Source organism: Heterocephalus glaber, unplaced genomic scaffold (assembly GCF_053883595.1).
Source record: "Heterocephalus glaber isolate CG9 unplaced genomic scaffold, H.glaber_assembly_v1.0 deba00001460, whole genome shotgun sequence".
Taxonomy (NCBI): domain Eukaryota; kingdom Metazoa; phylum Chordata; class Mammalia; order Rodentia; family Bathyergidae; genus Heterocephalus; species Heterocephalus glaber.
This window is the reverse complement of record NW_028258307.1, coordinates 11,322,463-11,347,727: the sequence shown is the minus strand read 5'-3', so window position 1 is coordinate 11,347,727 and position 25,265 is coordinate 11,322,463. Positions and strand designations below refer to the sequence as shown.

At 37.7% G+C, this 25,265-nt stretch overlaps 1 protein-coding gene across 11 annotated transcripts in view; it reads right to left on the bottom strand.

Annotated features, from left to right (window-relative positions):
* The window catches only part of Psd3 (pleckstrin and Sec7 domain containing 3), a 517,630-nt gene that overhangs the window by 151,251 nt on the left and 341,114 nt on the right, over positions 1 to 25,265 (bottom strand). The gene's annotated exons all lie outside the window — the stretch shown is intronic.

Here is a 25,265-nt window from a genome sequence, read left to right as displayed (position 1 = left end):
ATAAGTGATGGCAAACCTTTTAGAGACTAAGTGTGCAAACTGCATCCCCAAATCCGCTTATTTATAGCAAAGTGCCAACACTGCAATTAAACCTGAATACTGAGGTTTTAGTTTCAAAAAAAAAAAACCCATGGCGACATGGCTCTTGTGCCAACAGAGAGGGCTCTGTGTGCTTGCCTCAGAACGGGTGTCATAGGCTCACCATCATGGGTCTAGATCAAGATCCTGACCCTCAGGGCTTAGTCACATGAGGGAAGATGTAGGCTCCCCTGTAACAGACATCTCCGCTAGAGTCTGCACTGAACCTCTGCTGCCACATGCTACCGCTATACCACTGTAATGGATAAACCACCTCTACTTGCCTACATGGGCCTCAGACAACTTCTCTCAGAATAAACACTCAGCCTACTGAGCCTGGCTACTTGTGCTCTCTTACTCCTTTCACTTCAATCCCAGCTGACTACACACATATCACCTATAAATACCTTCAGCCATCTTGGACAGAAAAATGCAAAGGTATGTCCATCAGTGTGGCTGTGGATTGCCTTTGTTCACGATGCATCATCTAGATTGCAAACCAAATCATCTTTAATGGGTGATCACCAGTTATCATACCTGGCAGGTGGAAGTCAAATACCCTATGACCTGTTCAGCCTACGAAGATGTATTGTCTCACTCTAGCAGCCCTCAATCTTGCCTTGTAGCATCACATGCTTTTAGTTCCATATGTTCCTCAAATATACAAAGCAATAGGATGGGGGAAAACCTTTAAATAGAACCATCTTACATTTAAAATTAAATAACAGTCTTGGAGGGGGGCACACTTTAAGTGTGAAATAGTTTCAGGACTGGATAAAAGAAACCTCATGAACCAAACCATCATTTTGAGGTGTTTCAGACCACAGCATACATTAGGTTTGCTGGAAGACTATATGTGTGTGTTCATACATGCACCTCTGCAAAAATGAAATAGCTGCAGGGATCTCAGGTCTTTTCAAACTACCACATGGCAAAGAAACACGGAACCATGTCTACTAGGCCTTCTGCAGGGAGAGAGAAGGCAACCCGTCCTGTGAAACAGAAGCACTATAAATTCTTCATTCTGTTCTGCAAGAAGGTACTCTTCATTCTAACCCAAAACAAATACAAAATGCAAATACAGAAATGGTATTTCAAAGCCACAAAAGCTGTTCTTCCAGGTGAGTAAGCCAATAATTTTATATGGGATTGTAAATGCTGAGGAAATAGTCCATTCCAGAAGCTAATCCAATAAATCCATCCGTAATTTTCTCTTTATACCACCATGTGTCAATCCATCCAACATTCTCTAAGTGCCTAATGTATGTCAGGCACAGCATCTTCAGGAAAGAAAATGATTAGCAATCCTTGCCCTTATTGGGCTCCACATCAAGGACACATTATTTTCTAACTAAAAAATAATGTCAATCAAAGTACATAACCCTGCTTACATTTTCCTCCCTAAAGGTTTACTTGCAGAGAGAGAGCACCACTTTTTGATGTATCATTTTTATTTCTCAGAAAGTCCTTCTAAGACCACCAAAATTTCATTCTTCATCTCTCTAATTAGTTGCTTAATAGTTTAGGTCATTTACTTATTAGTTTCTATCAGTCAATAACTTCAAGCTAAGTTTTATTTCACAAAAACAGTTACCATTTGATGCTGTGTAAAAGTGTAAGCTCTATAGCATAAATGACAAAGCATCTGTTTAATTCTATTCAACATTTTGAGTTTCCTCATTTACTACGTCAGACACTAGAAATAAAATACGCAAAAACAAGACGGAATCCTGTTTCCGCTGAGCTTACACTGATATAGATATTAATCAAATAATCATTAATTAACAAATAATCAAATGCTCCCACAAACAAATGTAACACAGCAACTGTGCCAACACTATGGGGAAGAAGCACCCAGTACTCTAAGTGGGTTCTAACCTGTCCTGCCTTAAGGAAGTCTCGGAAGACTCCCCAAGGAAATTAGGAAATGATGCTTGAGATGGGATCTGAAGGATAAACAGGGGGTAAAAGGAGGACCAAAAGATGAAAAGTGTGTAGGAGTGACAGATTTGAGAACAGTGAAACTCAAAGAGGGAAGTGGGTGTGGAATATGAGCTTTATTAAAATAATGAGAAGATCCCAAAGGCTCTCGGGAAAGCAGTAACAGAATCTGACTGAAATTCTGGGGGCAGTGTTAATTCTTCTTCCTTCCTATGAACTGATATGGATTTCAGTGCTACATAAGTGTTCTCTTACTCCTTTCACTTCAATCCAGTTGACTGAGCAAGTATCACCCATAAACGCCTTCAGCCATTGCGGACAGAAAAGTGAAAAGGTATGTCCAGCAGTGTGGCTGGGGATTGCCTTTGTTCACCAGAATCATCTAGAATGGATCATCTAGAATGCAAACCAAATCATCTTTAATGGATGATCACCAGTTATCATACCTGGGAGGTAGAAGTCAAATACCCTACAACCCATGAAGATGTATTGTCTCACTCTAGCAGCCCTCAATCTTGCCTTGTAGCATCACATGCTTTTAGTTCCATCTGTTCCTCAATATACAAAGCAACAAAATGGGGAAAACCTTTAAATAGAACCATCTTACATTTAAAATAAGTAACCGTCTTGGGGGGGTACACTGTAAGTGTGAAATAGTTCAGGCCTGGATTAAAAAAACAAAAAACCAAAACCTGTATCATTTCCCCCTATATCATTTGAACCAAACCAATCATGTTAAGTTCCTAAATGTACTAAAATGTTGCTGCTTATACATAATACAAACTCAAGTGGTTCAACAGGGATCTACACTAATGTCCGCTTCACATGATCATTAACACCACTATCATGAGAAATGTACCAAGGTCTAGCTTAGCAACATGACAAGTAGTAGGTGTAACTTATTAGCAGTAGCAGCTGTTACTTGTCACCAAGGAGCTACAAAAATCGTTACTCTGTGGGTCTATATTCCCATTTTTGGTTTTCACTTTCAAAACCACAAAAAGCCAGGACTGGGGATTTAACTCAGTGGCTCCCAACTGCCTCACAAATGCAAGGTCCTGAGTTCAATCCCCAGTACTGGAAATGAGAAAAAGAAAAACAAGAAAGAAAAAGCACAATAAGAGAAAGAGGCTATATTGTATAGATGTTATCTGAACACTTTAATCAATAAGGGTCTCTCAGTAATTTTAATCAAAACATAAAGAACTGAATGAAGACAGCTGAGGAAAAATTTAAGCTTCAATTTTAATACCAAAGCTGTGCTCTGGGACTTTAGAGGTTCATTTCCAGGAGTAGAAGGTCCAGGCAGGAGTTTAGATTGGCATTAGTTCAGCCTCAAGTAAACTCCTGAAGGCCACCCAGGCACAGGGTAAATAAACTTGTCAAACTGAGCCATATTTCAGAATTTAGAGGATATAGGGCTATTTCAAACATATTTCCTCCTACCTGCTGGTTGTGTGGCTACTCTTCTCCCTCCCTTCCCCAGATGAGTCCCAAACATCTGTAGGATTTCCACTGAAGCACACCAGCTAGAAATACGCAATCTTAAAACCACCAAACAAAGCCAATAAATTTACTCTTTAATATTCTCCTCCCAAATTTCAGTTGGGCAAGACCATAACTGTGGCTTTTACAAGGTTAATAACATATATGGCAGCAGTAATGTGCAAAGCTTATGAGCCAAATAGACTCACTCTCACATCTTGGCTTCATCATTGACTTGTCACTGACTAAAGAAAGTTCCTTAAATTCGCTAAATTTCACTAAAAAACAAGGGGAAACATGCTGCACTGGATATTTGTTGACTTCAGACCACTCAACAAAAAAGATTTCCTACTGCAGCAGAAACTCCATGTGTGCCCCTTCCTGGTAAGCTGGCAGCAAAAGTGTGAACCATGTGGGCTGAACATGGACATTTGATGCTCCCAGGAGTGACATGAGACTCAGAGTCAATAGCAAAGCACCTCTGCTGCAGCTGTGGTAGCAGATGCAAGGTTCAACACACATGGTTCCCATGAAAGGAACCCGGCGTTTTTCTCTGATGTCTGCCTCCCTTGGTCTCAGTCTATTTTCCTATTAGGATTCTCAAAACAGCCGCTCCATCCATGTGAACTACTTGGTGACCTGATGACTTTCCAATGGATTCCTTTTCCTTTTACCCTTCAGTTATCAAAGATGATTCTCCTCCTCCCCCTTCTTCCTCTTCCTTCTCCCTCCTTCCCCTCCTCCTTCCTCTTCCTCTGTCCTTCTCCTTCTTTTTCACCTCCTTCTTCTTTTTAATAGCAAGAATTGTGGCTACTAGAAATGATATTATGAGATAGTAGAGAGAAAGCAAATATGAAGCACTTAGCAAAGCATCAGGTAAGCCAGACATCTGTGGCAGTACCTAGTAGTGCCAGACCATGCAAAAAATATGTACAAACCAGTAGTCTTATATATTCTTAGACATATAAATGGACTTAGATGTCTGGATGGCTACTCTGCAATATTTTTTTAAAGGACTTAAAAGGTATACACCATCTGACTTAACAAATCTACTTTGGGCACTATTTTAAGGACTAAGATGTCACAAGGTGTATATAAAAGAGTATATTCATTGTTTAACAGTTTATACTTTAAAATTTTGAAACAAGAACAAAAATTAGGATCTGAAGATACTGCCCAAGTTTTATAAAACGATAAAGTTACTGCAATACCTCCAGTCAAAGCTTTATGTCAGTAACAGATTAGGATGATACTGGCACTTATGCAAGCCTAAGTCACCAACTAGCAAATAATCATCAATAAAGCTTTCCTGTTTCCTGTGCCTTAAAAACCTACTATCTCTGCCCACAACCCTTGGCCTTCCAGCTCACCCTCATCTGCTGTCGCCACAACACTGCTCACCAAGCTGCCAGGAAAATGTTCTACAAAACTTAAACAGTAAGGTCACTTCTCTAGATGAAAGCTTCTCTTGCTTCTTTTTTAGATAAATAAAATGGTTTTCAAGTAGCAGTGCTCAATCACGGGATCTCTCAAGCTGTCCAAGTATGTGGAGGAAAATTCTAGCATCTAAAAGAAAAATAACACCCTTGATATTAAAAAATACCTAGTATAACACTTGTACATGAGAAGAAACCAATAAATAGAAAGGATGGGGGGGGCGGTAAATGAAATGAAGACAAATAACACTGAAGAGGGATGTGAGTTAGGTTGTGCAATTTTCACATTCTCCAAGGATAAAACTGCCCCTAGGAAGACTAAAGATCTCTAGAAGAAGGAAAAAGGGAAAACTCTGCTTTACAAAGAAGAGCAATAACAGCAGGCTGGTGGAAGCTAACATTACAGTGGTATGGAGATCACACCCGGGCTGGTAAGGTGATGGTAGACAATCTAAATTAAATCTTAATCTCTCTTAGAGAAAGCTGCAGATACAGTAATAGTTATTGATACCTGACAACCCCCAACGAGCCCCACAGACTACAATATGCACCTGGGAAATAAAAGGAAACCAGCATTTTTCATGCCTCCTGTCATTTGTTATAAATACACCTAGGTAATATATCAAATAAAGTCACCACTAGGCATCCAAGGGGGCTTAGTTCTAGGACCTCCTTTGGATATCAAAATCCATGGATACTCAAGTCCCTTACTTATAAAATGGCGTAGCATTTGTATATCATCTACACATAGCCACCCATATACTTTAAATTCTTATCTAGATTATGTATAAAATATAATGAAAATGGCATGTAAATAGTAAATAGTTTTTATACTGTATTGTGTAGAGAATAATGACAAGAAGAAAGTCTGCACACATTCAGCACAAAATCAATTTTTTTCGAGTACTTTCTGTGGTTGATTGAATCCATGATGTAGAAACTGGATATGGAAAACTGACTGTACTTTAGAAACAAACTACTAGACTTCTTCCATGTATTTTAGAAGACCCCTAAGGGATTTCCTAGAACTATGGATAACTTTGTCATTTTTTAAGACAGCACTGTTATTATGTAATAACTGACATATATGAAATAACACAGGCTCATGTAAGATACTACTAATAAAAAAAAGTCATTCAATACCCCTCACAGTGTGAAGTAGAACATGATCAGCATGATTAAAACTTCGTGGGGTCCAATCACAGCTGCTTTGTTCTTCCTCAGTAAACACATTCTGGAAAACAATTTGGCATTATCTTGAGAGTGGAATTTGTCTACCTTATGACCTTGTAGCTCTGTTCCCAGGACTACACCCTAAAAAACACTAATACATATGTTCCTGGAAATGAGCTAAAAATGTACTTGTTTATGATCAGAAAGAGCAAGAAACAACTGGAATGGCTGAGGATAAAAATGGTGGCAACATCATTCAACCAGGACAGAAAACTCGCTCCTTTGTAAAGCCCTTTGTCACAGGAAGGAGAGGTGATCAAAATCCCCGGGCAGCCTAGATGCCCCTTCAGAACTGCAGGACACAGGCAGCCTCACCTGTCAGCTCATTCTGAGAATGGCTCTGAGACAAAGAAAGCTGTCTGACCCAAATGTCCTGCCTGGTGGGACAGATGACCTGTATCCCAGGATGAGTCAGTGTTTGTCTAACTCTGTCACTTCACTTCAACACAATTCCTGAGTGGCCATCTCTGTGTGCAAGGCCCACAGAGCCCTCTGGTAAGACTGCATCATAGTCCAGTTCTCCTGCTCAGGCCTGCTTTGTCCTCACTCTACCCTGTCTCACTCAGTCTGTGTCCCATGGAATTCCATATAGGCCAGAAGCTGCACTTACATTATTTCATTGGATCCTTATGATACATCTTATTAGACAGACATTATTAGTTCCACTTAAACAGTTAAAAATCAGTGAGACGTTTCACTTTTTTTTGGATTAACTCGAGAAGCTGACTATATTTCACACACAGAGAATATCTCAATTTGGGTTTCAATCAGCCAGGTATCAAGTGGCTACAGGGTTAGATAACATCAGTAAAGAGGAAAGAGCAGAAAATAAAGGGCCAAGAATGAGACTGGAGAATTTCTGGGACTTCCACCATCCACTTCCTCTCTAGCCAACAAAAGTACTTGACAAGTGATAAGACTCCTAAGAATTTCCTCAAATGTGGTCTTCTAGATACTGTACTTAATAAGAGCAGCGTGCAGAACACCATGGAGAGCTATTTCTTTTATTTATAATATTGAGATCTGAGGTCTATGACTGAATAAAACATTTGTTTGCTATTTACCAGAAGTAGACTTGGAAATATTTTATAGAGTAAAAGAATTTCCAATTATTAAAAATACTAAATCTGGGCCAGGGATTTAGCTCAGTGGTTCCGTCACTTGCCTCGCAAGTGCAAGGACCTGAGTTCGATCCCTGGTACCAAAAAGAAAAAAACAACTAAATTTAAAGAGCAGCACAATAAATAAAGCTCTAAGAAAGCTTGACTGAGGTACTGCTATCTATTTTAAAATCACCTTAAGTGCCAAAGCTCTGCTTGGGATTTCAGTGACTTCTGTGAAAACATCTCTCAACTTTTGGGTTCTGGGAAAATGTGTGTCAATTTTTCAGAAGCCCTGGACTCCTCATCTGTGAAGTGAGTGTTGGACAAGATAGCCTCTATAGTTCCCTCCAGCCTCAATATTTTGTGACTACATGGCGCTGTCTGATGCAGCACATTGCTTCCTGAAAAGCAACCAAAGATCCACCCCATTATTGTTTTGGTTTTCTCTGAGATGTTTACACACCATTCATTTTTTCTGGTAAATTGAATACTGCCCTCCCCTACAGACATCCATGTCCTAATCTCTAGATTAGAGGAGATGTTTATGTTATTTTATGAATATGTTATCTCTCATGGCAAAGGGGACTTTGCAAATGGATTCAGTTCAGGATTCTGAAGTGCAGAGTTTTCCCTGGGTTGTCTTAGTGAGTACAGGGGAATCACAGGTTTCCCAGAAGACAGAGATAGGAGAGTCGGAGGCAGAGGGGATGCAATGTAGAGCAGAAGTTAGGAGAGATTTGAAACTCTCTTGCTGCCAGGTCTGAAAACTGAGAAAGGGGCCATGAGCCAAGGAATACAGATGGTCCTGGAAATCAGAAAAGGAAATCAAACAGATTCTTCCCTAGAGTGTCCAGAAAGAATATAGCCCTACCAACCCATTTTGGACTTCTGATTCTCAAAACTATATGCTAATGATTTTGTGTTGCTTTACGTCAGAAACCTGTGATAATTTGATACAACAGCAATAGAAAATTAACACACCTATATTTCACACCAATATCATTAAAACCAGTAGGTCCACGTAGTTCCTTTTTTTTTTTGCTTAAATTCGTTTATTGGTACATTTTAGGTATACAATATGTTTACATTTATCCTTGGGTGCTTGTACCTGTACATGATGTATCTTGGTTCTTATTTTTTCCCCATTCCCTGTGTGCCCTTCACCCCCTCCACCCTTTCCTATTTACATAGACTTTGTTTCCATTTTTTTCTTTTCTCTTAATTTTTCCTTTCCCTTCTTTCCTTTCCCCTTCCCCTCCCACTTCCCCTACCCCTTTGGACCTTTTCTTCCTATTTCAAATTATCAGTTATTCATTTTAATCGTTTGGGTATCTTCCATGTGGCTTCTTTATGAGAAGCAAGTATAATGACTTAAAACTAATTTTCTTATTTTATTAGGATCGGTGGGTTTTACATTAGTTCTTATACAACAAAATAATAACAAATGAGATGAGTTTCAACCAAAATAGCATTAGCACTTTCTTGAGAATGCAGAAATATTGACATGTGAAATTATTATTAATGAAAGATAGTGAGTCCATGTTAATATCACAGCAACTGAAGACCCAAAGAAACACTGCTCAACCAGGCTGAGAAAAATGGATGAAAAGGTTAGTTAATGGTATAGAGGGACACTTTTTGGTCAACCAAAATCCCTACTTCTTCATAGTGTAGAGATTTTTGTGGGAACATCCAGAGAGTGTTTAACAGCATCACTTGCAGCTAGATTCCAGGCCAAGAGTTTGTTTGTTCGTTTGTGTGTTTGTTTTAAAGAACCGGTGTTTTTCCTCCACATCCTCTCTTCTTTAGCCAGACACAGAAAAATTAAGAAGTTTATGAAGCTACAGAATGAAAGGTGGCTGTCATGTTTCTGAACAGAAGACAAAAATCTGCTCTCTAGAGTATCTGCCTTGGACAACTGTGTAAGTAAGAAGTAAACCTCTACTGTGTTTAACTCATTATACACTTGATAATTATTTACTATGCAATTTACCTACCAAAGTTGACACAATAAGGTAACAATAAGGAAACAGAACCCAATATTTTGATGTTGAGTCTATTTCCAACGTAACAATTTTTCTCCATGTGATGAAGGTTGTAGATTTATATTTAATGAATGGACTAGTCTCCTGTTTCCAGAGCTAAATACCCCATATGAAGAAGTGTTTCTTTGGAAAACTTTTTTCTACCATGTCTGTAATTCCTAGAAAAGTTTGCTGGTATCATAAAGGACTGTTGCACAATATATGAAAATAAGAGAAAAAAATGTAACAATTCAAATGATTAATCACAAACTTCTGGATAAGCATAACAGGATAGGGTGGATGTGTGATAAGATTGGTAAAATGAATAATAGGTGGAGAATTTTATTTATTTCCATTATTCAAACCAAAGTTCACTCCATAATCCACATTATGCAAATTATAAGGATGCCCTCAAACAAAAATCAAACTACATATTCTGCTCTTATTTCTTCCTTTCTTAACTAAACCCACTGGAAAACGGTTAACATTTTGAAATTATTCTCAAGTACAAAATTTTTCCCCAAGGCAGGTAATTAACAATAAAATTCCTGGAAATATTTGATAATGTAAGGTTTATTCATTACAAGGGCATATAATAGACTCTTTCTCTCAAACCTTGTATCATTTTCCTAGGCTAAGAATTAGAAAAATAGGACCTGAAATTAGCAACTATTTGGGGAGGGGGGGGTTGTCACATTAACATTAAAAAATATGTCTTTTAAAATAGAAGGCCAGAGAATAATGCAGCAAACTTTCCCTGTTTCTTTTTGAAAATAGATTTCTTAATCACTTAATTACATAAATATAATTTAAAGGGTACATAAAGTCCAAGAATTTATTATGTAGGCTGTTAAAAATATAAATATACAGATTCTCATGAATGAATCACCATATATATATTTATTAATAATTGGAAAAATGTACTTTCTAGAATATAGTGTTTTTTTCTAGATCAAGTTCTGAAATACATAAAACACCACTAAGTGTGAGTATTGGTTAAAGGTCAAATCCTCTACCTATTTCCACACACACTTCTGATACACTTCTAATAACCCAAAAACTATGTTTGAGGATGTGAGCGATTTGCTTTAGGAGATAAGAATAAGTAGAAACATAACTCATTCATTTAGCAAGTCTTCTGCAGACCTATAGGAAGGATGAACAGCTTCTAAGCAGCTGTTTAGGGCACCATAATTTTGTCATTGATTTATTATAATTTCATCACCAGTTATCTATTTACACATTTATCTGTACTCTGGGAAATAAAGATCTAAATTTTTTTTTCATTTCATAAAGCAAGAATGTTTAAAGGCTCTTTTATCAATCAAAATCTACATCATGTACCAGTACAAATTCCTTATGATTAATGTTGTCTTTATGTATATCTAAAATGTACCAATAAATGTTTTGTTTCAAAAACAAAAATGAAAAATAAAAGTTATATACTTACTGATAAAAAAACCAAAGACAGGTCAGATACATAAAGCAGTACATAAAGACAGTTTAGTTTTTATTAAAGAAAAAATGAATCCATGGGGTTAAATAATTATCCAAGGCTTTCAAACAAAGGCAAAACAGAAAAAGAGGTGAAATGTAGTCTAGATCTCTAGACTCCAAGATATCACATATTCACGATACCATAGCAAACTCAACACCTAGAATACTATACTCTCCTTTTCTTCGGTCTTTGCCTTCGTTGAGTCTTCTCTTTTTTCCCTTCTGTCCAGGTGTAAGGAAACAACAGAATAGAAAAGGCGCTGGAATGGAATTCAGAATGTCTGAGTAAGGGTGGAGTGAGGTCGCTACGTTGCTGCTCCACTCTAGAAAAGTCACTTTATTTCTCCTGGCCTCAGTTTACTCATCTGTACACAAGTTAGGATCTCTAAACTCCTTGGAAATTTAAAGTTCTATGGTTTAATTGAACAATATTTTATCTTAAATACTACAGCTGAATATATACATATGTTTTTGGGGGGGTCAAAGGAATGATATATATATATATATATATATATATTTGAGCTGGCATAAACAATTTCATTAACAAAACAAGTTTTATTCAGCTTGCTACAAATCTGTAGGAAATTTATTAGTATGTTTGTAATCTATACATTCATTGTGGGAGGTTGGTACATATTGATACTGCATCTTAATCCTTCTTACTGACCCTTTCTCTTCTAATAAGTCCCTATGTAAAGACTGCACAATTAAAAACCTGTCATGTATCAGGAACCCTCTTACACAAGGCAAAAGAGTCATATTTATCAACAAAATAGTTGATTGTTTATACAGTAGTATACATAGTTCAATTAACCCAAATATAAAAGTAGAATCTCATCATGTAACTGAATTTCTTAATTTGAAAAAAAAATAGTGCTTCCCTATAATACACAACTAATAACTCCAAAGTGTTTTTTTTTGTTTGTTTGTTTGTTTGTTTTACCAAATGCACTGAGTTTACTTGGTAATGTTTGGAATTTGACTTTGGGTAGATATTTGTTTTAAAATAGAATTATTCATCAACTGTGAGAGTTCCACAACTGTACAGCCATCAGCTTCCTCATGGGTATAAAAACTTACAAAGTAGAGAGTCATGGACAATACTTCATCTTAGCCTTTTCAACCCAATTTTTATAATACCAGGAAAAGGTCATTGTGTGAAAATTCTATATTCACAGGACCATTTACAGCTTTTGGGACTTTTTGCCTACAAATTATGTGAAAATTATGTGACATGATGTGAAAGAACTAAAAACATAAACAGAAACCCCCTAAGATTACATTACTTTTAACATGTTCCTTCTCTGGGCAGAATGCCTCTCAAGAAGGGCCAGGTCAACCTCAAATACTCTGAGTGACATTTACTGCTGCCAGGTATTTCACCGATGAGTCCTCCATCTGTAAAGGAAGGCTGAATGATCAATCTGTAACTAATAGTTCTTTTGCACGTTTAAAATCATCTTGAAGTAGATGCAATTATAACTCAGATTCACATTTTTCCTGATAACTTCAAAGCACAATTAAGTCATACTGCACCAATACACTATTGTGATTAAGAATGAGAGGGTGGGGCTGGGGATTTAGCTCAGTGGTTCCACCGCTGGCCTCGCAAGCCAAAGGTCCCTAGTTTGATCCCCGGTACCAAAACCAAAAAACAAAAAAATGAAAGGGTGGGGTGTGCCACTGACCATCTGGGGAACTTGGGCTACTTACTCAGACTAAGCTTCGGTCTTCAATTCTATAAAATGGGGAAATTTCACGTCTGAGTATGAGTGTTCTGGGGGTTACAAGAAAATCATGTAAAATGTTATTTTATTACAAAAATATCTGTACCTCAAGTGACACTCTTTATTTACAAAGGGCACTTTCTGGGGTTGTGGACTCCATCCAAGGGCCAGTTTCATGATCTCCTGAATGTCTTTCAGGAGACATTCTGATGTTGTCTTCAATTCTGTGTTTTAGCGGGACAAAGGCTGTCAGGAATCCTAACAGGATGGACTCTTTATTTGCCAGTGTCGAAGGCTGGATGAAGGGTTCTTTAATTCTTTGGTACTGGAAATGCACTACCTCTAGTGCCTGAACTTTCTCACCTCTTTCCTTGTTATGGGGTCCAAGCTCCTAGGGGACGCATACTGCAGGAAGCAAGGCAAAGGTTTCATTCAAGGGCATTCTGTGGCTGTACAATAGAGTGAAGCTCAGGGACCAAAATAAAGGCCAGTGAAGCTCAGAGCTGAACAGGCAAACAAACTCAGCCAACCCAGCTCAGGAAGGGCCTACTTAGAATTATAAAGTTGTTCTTCCCTCTGAGGTACTTAGAGGTGGTGATAAAGCACTTTCATGAGGTTGAAATCAAAACTTCCCTTCAATTCTTCATTAGCAACAAACAAGTTGGACTTTGAGGGGATCAAGCATTTAGTTTTCAAGGAAAAGTTTAGAACAAATTTCCAATGACACAACTAAAAGTAGCATTTGTATTGATGTAAACAATCACCCACAGAATATGGTCCTCCATATAAAAAATTCCCTTGGAAATATGATTCTTAGTTAAAACAGCTAAGATGCAAGTGACATCCACAGAAGACTGGGTGATTGTAGTACAATGGATGCTGTTTCTAAGAAGACAGTTTCTGACCTTTACCTTTCTTTATATAAAGTAAAGTAACATGAACATGTTTCTAATGAGAATATATATAACATTAAGTCTGAAAGTTAATAAGCAAACCTGGCATTTGAAAACTATATAAATAGAAATGAATGTAGCTGAATCTCAAAACTGTCATTTTCAGTATTTGTCTTGACATATATTGACAGTAGGTTTCACATCATCCAAAGTGCCTTTAACCTTTGAAATACTGCCACATCACCAATTAGGTCCTAAAACTACGACACTGATTTCAAACAACCAGCTGATTCATTTAAAAAAAAGGGAACTTCCTGGCAGATAAGATTTTTAAAAAGATGCCAAAAGATGAAAAGCAAGAATCAAAGCAAAGCATAATGTACCAAAATGCTGCTTCTCAGTTGAAAAAAGATAAATTTCTGTCTCTCTTCAAACATTAATACTTCTAAGATCATTTAGCAACTAACAGGTAAGAAAAATGGCCCCAATTCATATTTAACACTTGTTACTTCCACTGAAATACAGCTCTACTTTATGATACTTTTTTTTCTTCTTACAGGATTCCAAATAGAGAATTTCTCTTAAGAAAGGGCCTACCCTAGAATGATGAACTTCAACATAGGAACCCTAAACAAGGTAATCATAATGGAAAAGAAAACAAGGTAATCATAATGGTTTCTGCTCTTTGGATGAGTGTCCATCTCAGTCTCATCAAGTTACTGATGTACCTACCTCTCAGCTAGTCCTGCTGCTTCCACATTCTTTTCCTTCTACACCATTCTACTTTCATACAATACCTACTCACACTGATCTTGCCCTGCTTAAGATTCAACAGCTGAGAGTTAAAAAATAACATAGGTAAAATTAAAAGACAAACCAGAAAAAAATGTAAGAAGCACATATGACCTCTACAAACTATGTGCTAAATAAACCTTTCCTCCTTAACTTTAGTTGGGTATTTTTTCTCAGTAATGTGAAAAGTAACTAACACAGACTTGGGTAGCACAGAAGTGGGATCATTGCTGTGACTGCACCTGACCATGTAGATGGTTTAGGAGCCTCTGAACTGGCTTGTGGGAATGTGAACAGTTAGGAAAGGTTTGGAAATGCTGGCTGAAAAACTAGAGCTGGAATACCTTAGGCTGTACTTGATGGGAGATTCTAGGCAGAGCTCAGAAGACCAGAATGCTGATAGAAATCCCGCTGGTAAAGACCAGGCTCAAGAGGTTTCTGTTGGAAGAAGGACTGCACTGGCTGCTGGAGTCCAGACAATGTGTTATACCTTAGCAGAAGGTTTGTCTGCATCTTGCTTATGTCCAGAGACTGCCTGAGACTAAGATTAAGGGTGGTGGGCTAATTGATCTTGAAAAAAAATTTCAAGGCACTCTAATGTTGGGGCAGTGGCATGGCTACTGTTGGGGATTTTTAGCCACATTTTTGTTGAGAATCAAGAGCAAAGAGCCTAGAAAAATGATTCAAAACACTGTGAGTTAAGTTGTGACCTACAAAAATGGAATAGAGGAGAACTTGGTTACAGAAAAAACTAGCAAGGAAAAGCCAAGTATTTCAGAAGAAGACAACAGAAAAAATGGCCTCAGGACATCACAAGAACCAGCAGGACTCCAGCCTTTGTGGCATGAGAGTTACAAAGGTGAAAGAATTTGCTTTGAGAAGAGAGCCACAGAAGACCATGTTCCAGAATGGCAACTGCTTAGAGAATTTGTTTGTTCAGATTGGATTCAGAGTGCTCAGTGATACAGGCACTCAATCTCTACATCCAAAGGAGAAGGAAGTCTGGCTACTGCTCCACCTGGTAGCAGACCTTGGCATCATCCATGCAGTGCTAGTTTTAGGTGTATGCAGAATGCAAGAGTTGTGACCCCCACCAGCACACAGGAGGTGAGCCGCTCCCACCGCACAAGAGGAGGCTTCTTGGCTGCCATATCACCCCCGCCAGCACACAGGGGGTGAGCCACATGGGTGCCAGCAGCATCCTCCCTGCCCAATCGAAATGAGAAGACACATAAACAAGTCTCAAAACCAGACTTCCAGATCACCTACAGCAACCTCAAAGGGAAATGAGATGGAACACTCTGATACTCAATCACCTGGCCTCCCTGAATTGGGAACAAAAGAGGAACTGGAAAAAATGAAATCAGAAATAATTTCTCAGACAATAGCAGAGATTGTGCTTGTAGTGCAAGACACAATTAATAAATCTAGAGAGGAGCTCAGGAACATGATGAAATCTCAACATAAGAAACAAATGGAATCCATAAAACAGATGTAAACAGATTTGCAGAAGATTAAAAACTCCATTGAAAGTCTATGCAGCAGAACGAACAAATGTGAGGTCAAAATTTCAGATATAGAAGATAAGATTGCAATAAGTGACCAGGGAAAGAAAAATTGCTTTAAAATTCTAAGGGACCACAAGAAATCAAGCCAGCAGCTGCTAGACGATGCAAAGAAGAATAATGTAAGACTGATTGGAGTCAATGAAGAAACAGGAGAGAGTGCAGATGACATTAAAAAAAAAAAAAACTGTTCACAGAAGTGATGGCAGAAAACTTCCCAAGCAGGGGAAAAGAACTTGACTTAGCCTTGATCAAAAAAAAATCTACACATAGGCATATAATTAAGATTCCAGAAACTCAACAGAAGAACAAAGTTCTACAAGTAGTTAGAGAAAAGAAACAAATCACATACAAAGGAAAGCCCATCAGAATCACAGCAGACTTCTCAATGCAAATCCTCAAGGCAAGAAGAGCTTGGAGTGATGTATGTCAAGCCCTAAAAGAAAACAGCCTCCAACCCAGATTGATGTACCTTGCAAAATTATCTTGCAAAATTGATGAAGAAATAAGATACTTTCTTGACAAAGGGCACCTTAGGAACTTCATGAATACCAAACCACCACTCCAAAAATTTTAGACAATATCCTAGGAAAAGACAACAAGGATCACAACCCCAGGAAGCCCAGCAGAATGAATCCATTGGGCATGACAAGAAATTAAATGCAGAGGGGCAGAATCCAACAAAAAGAAAAAGTCATGACAATGAGAAGTCAATATGTATGAATTCTAACCATCAATGTTAATGGTCTCAATTGACCAATCAAAAGAAATAGCCCGGCAGAATGGGTCAAGAAGCAAGATCCAACAATATGCTGCATACAAGAAACATACTTCATTTAAAAAGAAACTCATAGTCTGAAAGTTAAAGGGTGGAAAACAATACTCCATGTGACAGGAACCTGAAAAAAACCAGGAGCAGCTATCCTCTTTGTAGATCAAGTGGATTTCAAATGAAAATCTGAAACACTCTGGTCCCAAGAATTTCAGATAAGGGATACTCAACTTGTATGTACAAATCTATTGTGAACATGTGTTTTCATTCCTTTCAAGAAAAAACTTAAGAACAGGACTGTTGGTTCTTAACAGTAATACAAGAAATTTCTATATTGTTTTCCAAAATGGTTTTATCATTTTACATTTACATTAGCAGTATTAGAAAGTTCTAACTGGTTCACACCTAAGCTGGCATTTGTTCTTTTAAAATTTTTAACTTCATCTCCCTAATGAGTGTATAATTCAATCTTGTTATTGTACTGATTAGTATTTTTCTGATTCTAGTGTTGCACACCTTTCCTTGTGCTGTACTGGCTATTTATCATCTTCTTGTGTCTACTTTTTAATTGGGTTGTCTATTAATAAGGTTGTCTATTAATAAGTAAGAGTTCTTTATATATTCTGGTCATAGGTTATATGCATTATAAATATGGTCTATTTAAGGACTACTTTTCATTTTCTTAATGATGTCATTTAAAGTTCTAAATTTTGATGGAATCTCATTTATGATTTTCTTTTATACCTCATTTTATTATATCCTAGGAAATTCTTGCCTACCCTAAATTCATAAACATTTTCCCTTATAATTTCTTCTTAAAGTTTTATAGTGTTAGTCTTTCATGTTTAGGTTCATATATCCTTTAAGTTATTTTTATGTATGGAAATAAAGGGTTGAGGTTAATTTTGTATATATGGACACAGGGTGTTCTAGTGCCATTTGCTGAAAACGCTATCTTTTCCTCTGCTCTTGAATTGAATTTATGTTCTATACAATGTTAATGTTAAATAATCTTTCAAAACTCAGTGGACCATATATGTGTGGTTCTATTTCTAGATTCTGTTTTAGTCCAATGATTTATATGTCTTTCCTTACACCAACACTGCCTTGATTACTGTAGCTTTAGAGAAAGTCTTAAATTAGGTACTAAATGTCTTCCAACACTCTTTTTGTTTCTTCTTCTTTTTACTTTTCTAGGTCCTTTGTACTCCTACATAACTTTTAAATTTCAATATCCAATTCTTCATTTATAGCGAGTATACATAGACCTGAATTTTTATATGTACTTTGTGTTTTCTAATCCTGCTAAATTCAAATACAAGTTCTAGGGGCTCCTAGAGATTTCTCAGTATTTTCTCTGTAGATGATCATTTCATCTACATATAAAGATTTTGCTTCTACCTTGCCAATCCTATCCTAATTGTGTCATTTTATTGCCAGACTATCTTGGTTTGGGCCTATGTTTCAAAGTTTAATGGACAGATGAAGAGAAAGCATATCTGCCCTTGTTCCCCTCCTTAAGGAGAAAGCATTGTATCTTCTCCAGTCACAAAAGCCATTTTTGCTGGAAGTACGGTGTACATGTCTTTGATCTGTTGAGAAGGTTCTGTTCTACTTCTAGTGTCCTGATAGCTTTTACCATGAACAGCTGTAGAATTTAGTCCAATACTTTTTTCTGCAACTACTGACAGGATCATATGGTTTTTTCCTTTCCTCTGTTAAAATGATGACTTTTGGGGGTGGATCTTCCAATGCTGAACCAACACTGCCATCCCTATAATAAAACCACTTTCTACATACCGCCAGATCTGACTTCTAAGAGTTTGTTTTGTTAATCAAATTTCTATCTATGTTCATACTTTTTTCTTCTATTATCTTTATCCAGTTTTAGGATTAGCACAATGCTGATTTCCTAAAATGAGGGGAGAAATGTTCCTTCTTTTTTCTGCTTTAAATGTTTGATATGATTTATCAGATAAAATGTATATGAGCCTGTTGTTGTCATATAGGTAGGTTTTCAAGATAGGAATATACTTTCTTTAATAGGTGCTATTCAAATTTTGTATTTCCTCCAGAGTCAGTTTCATTAATTTGTCTTCCAAGGTACTTCTTAGAAGTTATCAAATTTATTTCAAGAAAGATTTTTATAATATGCTTTCTATATCCTTTTAAATTCTGTAAAATCTGTGGTAATGTCTCCTAGATCTTGATACTGTAATTTTGAAAATGTATAATTGATATTGTGTAATAGGAAGTAAAGGTCTAAAGGAGCAGGGGAAGTGGGAGGAGTAGGGGAAAGGAAAGAAGGGAAAAGAAAAAAGTATGAGAAAAGGAAAAAATGGAAACAAAGTCTTTGCCAATAGGGAAGGGTGGAGGGGGTGAAGGGAGGGCAGGGGAATGGGGGAAAAGTAAGAACCAAGAGGCTCATGTAAAGGTGCAAGATCCCAGTGAGGACTGTAACTGTACTGTGTACCTAAAATGGACCAGTAAACTATGGGGGGAGAAAAGAGTTGTGGGGTAAGGAAGGCTTCCACCCAGATTTCAGGAAAAGGCCAGGCAGGGTGCCCCTGAGAGGGCAGTGTCTGAAGCTGTGAGTGTGAAGCTGAAGATGTAATGGAGACCTCAGAAGTTGGAGAAGCCTGGAACGTGAGTCATCTGACAAAAATTGCAAGGAGGAAGCAGAGCTGAACCAAGAGAAAAAGCCATGAGAAGTATAACCACTGGAAGTGCTGTGGGGCAGAGCCACTCAAACCCTTTGGAGTTCATATCTTGCCATAGATTGCCTCAGATGCTGCACATGGAACTATAACACTTAATGTTTTCCGTGCTAAATTTTGGACTTGTTTGGGTCCCATTCCTTTGTATCCCCTTATTGGTACCTTTTGGAATGGTAATGTCTATCTTGTGCCATTGCATGTTGGAAGGGTTTAACTTTCTTTTCATTTGTACAGGGGCTCACAACTAAGGTTGCCTTAAATCTCAGGGGAGATATTGAATTTGGACTTTTCAGCAATGCTGAAACTATCAGGATTTTAGCAATTCTTAGAGATGGAATAAATGCCTTTTTCATAAAGGAATATACATGGGGGGGACAGGGTTGGAATGATACGGTTCATGTCTAGACTTCCCCCCAAAAAACCTCATGCAGTCATAGTTTGGGTTTTGAATCTGAAGACTGTGACATTGGGATTAAAAGTGTGTGGTTATGAAATTAGTCCACTGATTGGTTTGGCACCACCCTAATCCTGGTAGCCTAGGTAGAGTATGAAAGGGACAGAAAGAAGCTGCTAAAGTCCCTTGCTTTCTTTGCTACCTTCTGCCCACCATGAACTGTTTCTCCTCTGTGATGCCTGTCTGCCATGTCACCCTGCCTTGGAGCCAGCTGACTATGGACTGAAACCTCTACAAACGGTGAGCTACATAAACTTTTCCTCCCTTAACTTTGGGCATCAGGTATTTTGTCTCAGCAACAAGAAAAGTAACTATGCCATTAGTATTGGACACTTTTTTTTCTCTTTTTTGCTTTCTATATTTCCTAATTTTTCTGTTATAGTATACAATTCTATAAACACACTGTAGTTCAAAAGAAAAAAAGGGCAGTTCAACAAAATAAAAGGAGCTGACTCAAGCTAGACTTAATACATTATAATATGTAAAGAAACGCTCATTATCAGTTGTCTCTTAGTCAGAGAGCAGCAAATGAGTTATACAAAAGAGCAACAGCAGCACCTACTCATGCACAATCAAGGGCAGAAACAGCCTTAGCTAGTGGCCTTTGACACATTTTTAGGTCCAACTGGCAATTTCCCAACAGAGATAGATACAGAATCTGTAACTAAGGAGCTCCAAGGTTTGTGGTCCACTGGCAAACTCCACCCCTTTGGAAATGGCTATGTGAAGCTATTTTAGCTCAATGACATTAGTCAATCAATTCCTTTACTTCTCCATCCCGATGCCGTACCATTTAAGTAACCTTCTGAGTATTATGTGGTTTTGTAGTACTTTTACTTATCAGGAAAGAATATGCTGGTTAAATCACCTTAGATAAAATTTATCTAAATTAATAATTGGAATTTAATTTCTTTTTTAGAAAGGCAGGAAGTAATCTACAGAGATTATTAACAATGGAGTCTTAAATTCTTATTCAAGAATTCAGAATTTTCCATAATTTTATTAGATTCAATCTGATCTCAACTACTCTCCATTTTTAACTCCCAAATCCAAAGATGCTTACTCCTTTTCACATGCTATCCCATACACATTTACACCTCCTATACTTATTGCCTCATCTTGCTGTTTCTTCCCCATATTTCTCTCTGCTTATCCAAATCATACTCATCCTTCAAAAAACACCTTGAAGTTCACTCTCCTCTCTTTTGCAGAAAGCTATCTTTCAACTCAATGCAACAGCATCACACTTTTGTACTGCTCTGCTCAAATGCCAAGCATGAGGTTTTTATCCCTGCAAACGCCTTGAAATCTTCTCCTATATTCCCCACAGCACAAAGTGAGTTGCAGATCCCCAGAAAATATTTGTGGAATTCATTTCTGATCAAATTAATCTGGCAGTTTCAAGGCAGGGTTTATCCTGCTTATCTTGGCAGACTCGAGATGTGGGATTTATGGTTGGCAGTCCCACAGCAAACACACTACTGCCAGGCAGAGTTCTGAGCACATTTCATGAATTATCTCATAAAAACAAAAAGTCCACGACTAAGAGATGGATATTATCATCACTGCCATGTTCCAGATGAGACAGCAAAGCTCAGATGATTAATAACATCCCTGAGGTCAGAAATGGTACTGCTGGGATTCAGAGTCCATGTTTATGGCTCCTGATCATTTCAGCTCATTTATAATAATATAAGACTCATCAGAACTGTAACAAGATTTGTAATACTCCCCTCCAAGAGCACAGTATGAGATTGCAAAGTCTGAGATGGGAAGTAGGGGCCCCAAAGAGACATGCTTGAAAGATGACAAATAGATATTAATGTGTGTTCTGTGGCAGGCAGGTCACAGTGACCACGGTATCACATGAAAATTTTGGTCCAGAGTTGAACTGCTAAGAATGACAGAGGAGAAGTTAGGCATTGCCACCTACATTTACTTTCTCTGGTATCGTCCCAGGAAACAAATGACCGTGCTTCTACAGAAATATTAACCAATCATATATTTATTTACAATCCTGGCACTTGCCTGCCTGGCACTGGAGCTGGTGTGAAAGGGGGAAAAAGACATAGTAATCATGTATAATTTAGTTTTAATGGGGCTCACTTTCATCCTCAAATTTACTGGTTTTTCTTCCTTTATACATACAGCAAGGAGAAAATAAAAAAGTGAGAGGAAAACTTTTTTCTTAAACTTATGACTAGTGTTAATGATAACAGTTTCTCAAAGCTTTAGTGAAAAGCCTAAAAAAAGAGACTGTGGTAGAGAATCTAGCATGAGCTGAGTTCACAGGGGTGGATCTACTGCTATCTCCCCATATTGCTTCTATGTGAATGCAGAACATATGAGCAATAAACCTAGGGTTTCAAACAGAATAATAAGGTAAAGCTCTCCATAGGCACATTCCTAACGTTCAATCTTAGCAACTCCTCTAGGTAGAGCCACAACTAATGAGACATAGGCCACGCCATTGTCTCTCCATGTTTGTCAAAATAATTTCACCCCATCCTTCATCATCACCTATATATACATGGGATAAAACTCTTAGGGTGTAATACCTTTCCTATGTGAAGTACATTCTACTTTCTAGTCCATTTTAATGAAAGAAATGCCAGTCACCAAGTACTAGGTTAATTTAATGATCCAATAATGGGTCACAATGTGTGATCTGAACAGCACTGTTTAGAAAAAGTAGATTAACAATCACTTTTACAATATATTCATGTATGTAATAGTTGCTTATTGTCCATTTATAAATTCTAACACTCTAAGGGAACACAAGAGTTTGCTATTTTTTGAATTGTCTTAATTCAGATTGTTCAAGAAAGTGCCTTATAAACTCAAAATTACTTGGCTTCTAAATTGACAGCAATTTTCAATGCATTTTATTACCAGATACCAGAAGGCTTTAGAATTAACCTCATGTGCTAAATATAACAGACTTTTTTAAAAAAAAAAAGAAAGACCACTTGAAAGTTCTTCCCAAATACAAGTATTAATGTGCTACCTGGATTCTTAACAATCTCTAGCAAGACAGCAATCCACATCCATGGCAAATACCACTTACTAATTATCTTGCTTCTTTAATAAACCCTAGGCGGTTCTTCAATTTCTTCCTATCCTAGTCCTCCAAACAGCTACGAAAAACCTGGACTTGGCACATAAGTTCATCCAACAAGTACCTACTAAGCCTCTAATATGTGCAAGGCACATATTAAAAATGCAACGCATCTACCCTCGTAGAACATATATTTTAATCAGGGAGGTGGCCAATGAGTAAGCAAACACATTAATCATTCCAAGTTGCTTCAAGTGTTATTAAGATCATAAAGCAAGGAAACAGGACAGAGCAGAATGGCAGATGTTGGAAAGGAAAAGTTGGTAAGGGAAGGTAAATATGGCACAAGTATTGATCAAGATGCAAGCAAAGAGATCACAATACTTAGCTGGCTCAAGAACATGATCTACTTGTTACTAAACAGTTTACAAATTACTGAAACAGCTGAAGAATAGGTCAATGCTGAACTAGGCTTGCATTCTTATAGTTCACATTCACTTTACACACATCACAGGTTGGGCTGGGGATTTAGCTCAGTGGTTCCAGGGCCTGCCTGGCAAGTGCAAGGTCCCGAGTTCGATCCCCAGTACAAAAAGAAAAACAACCCACATATCATAGGTTGTGTCTGGTGGACCAGAACCGTAGCAGCAAGAAAGTAGGGAGATAAGGTGTCTATGTCCAGCCTAAACAGGGGAATAGATGCCTCCATGAAACACAGCATTTGAGCAGGCCCCCAATTAATGAGGTAGATCCAATGACAGGAAGACATAGAAATAATTGCAAGGCTGAGTAGCAGTGAGTTGTATTCACTCATCAACCAGAAGAAGGCCAGTGAGGCTTTAGGCTGCTGGGAGGGTGTGAGAACCAGATCCATGTGAGCCTTGTGGACCTTGGTAAAGAGTCTGAATGATGTTTCTTAAGAGTGGTAGGAAGTTATGGGATGAAAGGATTTAAGCAGGGGAATAACATCTGAACATCGACTCACTTGGGCGGGATGGGACAGGGGCTCGAACTCGGATCCTTGCACTTGCGGAGCAGGCTGCAGCACCACTGAGCTAAATCCCCAGCCCCTTGATCCAGTTTTAACAGATCACTTTAGTAAAAACTATTCTCCAAGCCTGATCTATGTCAGTAGTTTAAAAACACACAATTTTTTAAAAATCTGAGTTGATCTTATATAGAATAATAGGTTTTCAAAGGCAAAAGAAAGCCTGAAAGACAATATTTTTCAATGTATATCTATCACAGACACAAAAGGATGTAGCTGATCAAGGATGGGCCTTTAAAAAAAATCAGACTCCTAAACTTTAAAAACTTTTTTAATTTTTATTTTTATTAGTACATGATGTTTGTGGTATATAGTGATTCATGAGGGGTTGGTACATGTACAGGATACATATTACTTCTCTTTATGTTCCCTCCCTTCAACTTTTGGTCCCCTTTCAAGTTGCAAAACTTGAGGTTTTATACACAGGAAAAAATGTTGCTAATTAGGGGAAAAATAGGCATTGAAATCAGGTTGTTTTAAAGGGGTCTCAGCATCAAGGAAAGCGTTTTTTTCCCCCTTCTCCAACATACAATTAAAAGATTAAAGCAATTAAAAACCAATACAAGGTGAAATTTTTTAAAAGTCATCAAAGTAAACTGTTCATTTAAATTATTTTTCAGATAGTAATCATTTCCTGCTAACATTCCATTTGCAATGGACCTACTTTTGTAAGGTATGGAGACATTTAAAAAGAAAATGTCAATCTGAAAAGTGTTGCAGAATGGGAGAAGAAGTGGCCCTAAGCCCATGCCTAGTTTAGCAGCTGCTGTGTTTCTACAAGGAGAACCTATGAGTGGCTGGAGGTCACCCTTATAATCGAGAAACGAATGTCCTAATCTGCTTGTCTTTTTACACTGGTGGTTCCAGCTTTTGAGCCTAAACATATTTTGCTTGTATTTTCAAAGGGAATTAAGAACAAGAATCAATTTTAAACACATTTGCTGTATTTTGTATTTTATGTATTTGTACATTAAATTTAATTTCTTTTACCTTCTCCAAAGCAACCACAATCTTGGCCTTGATGAAGAGTTACAATAAAAGCACTTGAGTCAATTCCTGCCATATTTACTGAGCCCGAAAGATTTTTAAAAATATATTATTACCTTTGTTTTCTGTCCATACAGCCTGCCTGCCTTACGATTTTTCACCACATAAACTAAATCCGAGCTAAAAATTCTCTTTTCGTACAAACTTTCAGCTACTCTAGCTTCTTTACATGCATTAAATTAGCTGAAGTGAGACCCAGTAGATTTAAAAAAATACAAATAAAATGTCCCATGGGTATAGAGTAAATGCCAAAGATGGCTCCAAAGGATTCATGGTAGCCAGCCTCCCAGATGGCACTCAGTAAGGTCCACCTCTGGGATTCACAGGCTGGTGTCTGTCTCCCTTCCCACGTTTAAGGGCTGAACATCCTTTCTTCAGGTACATTCCCTAGAGAG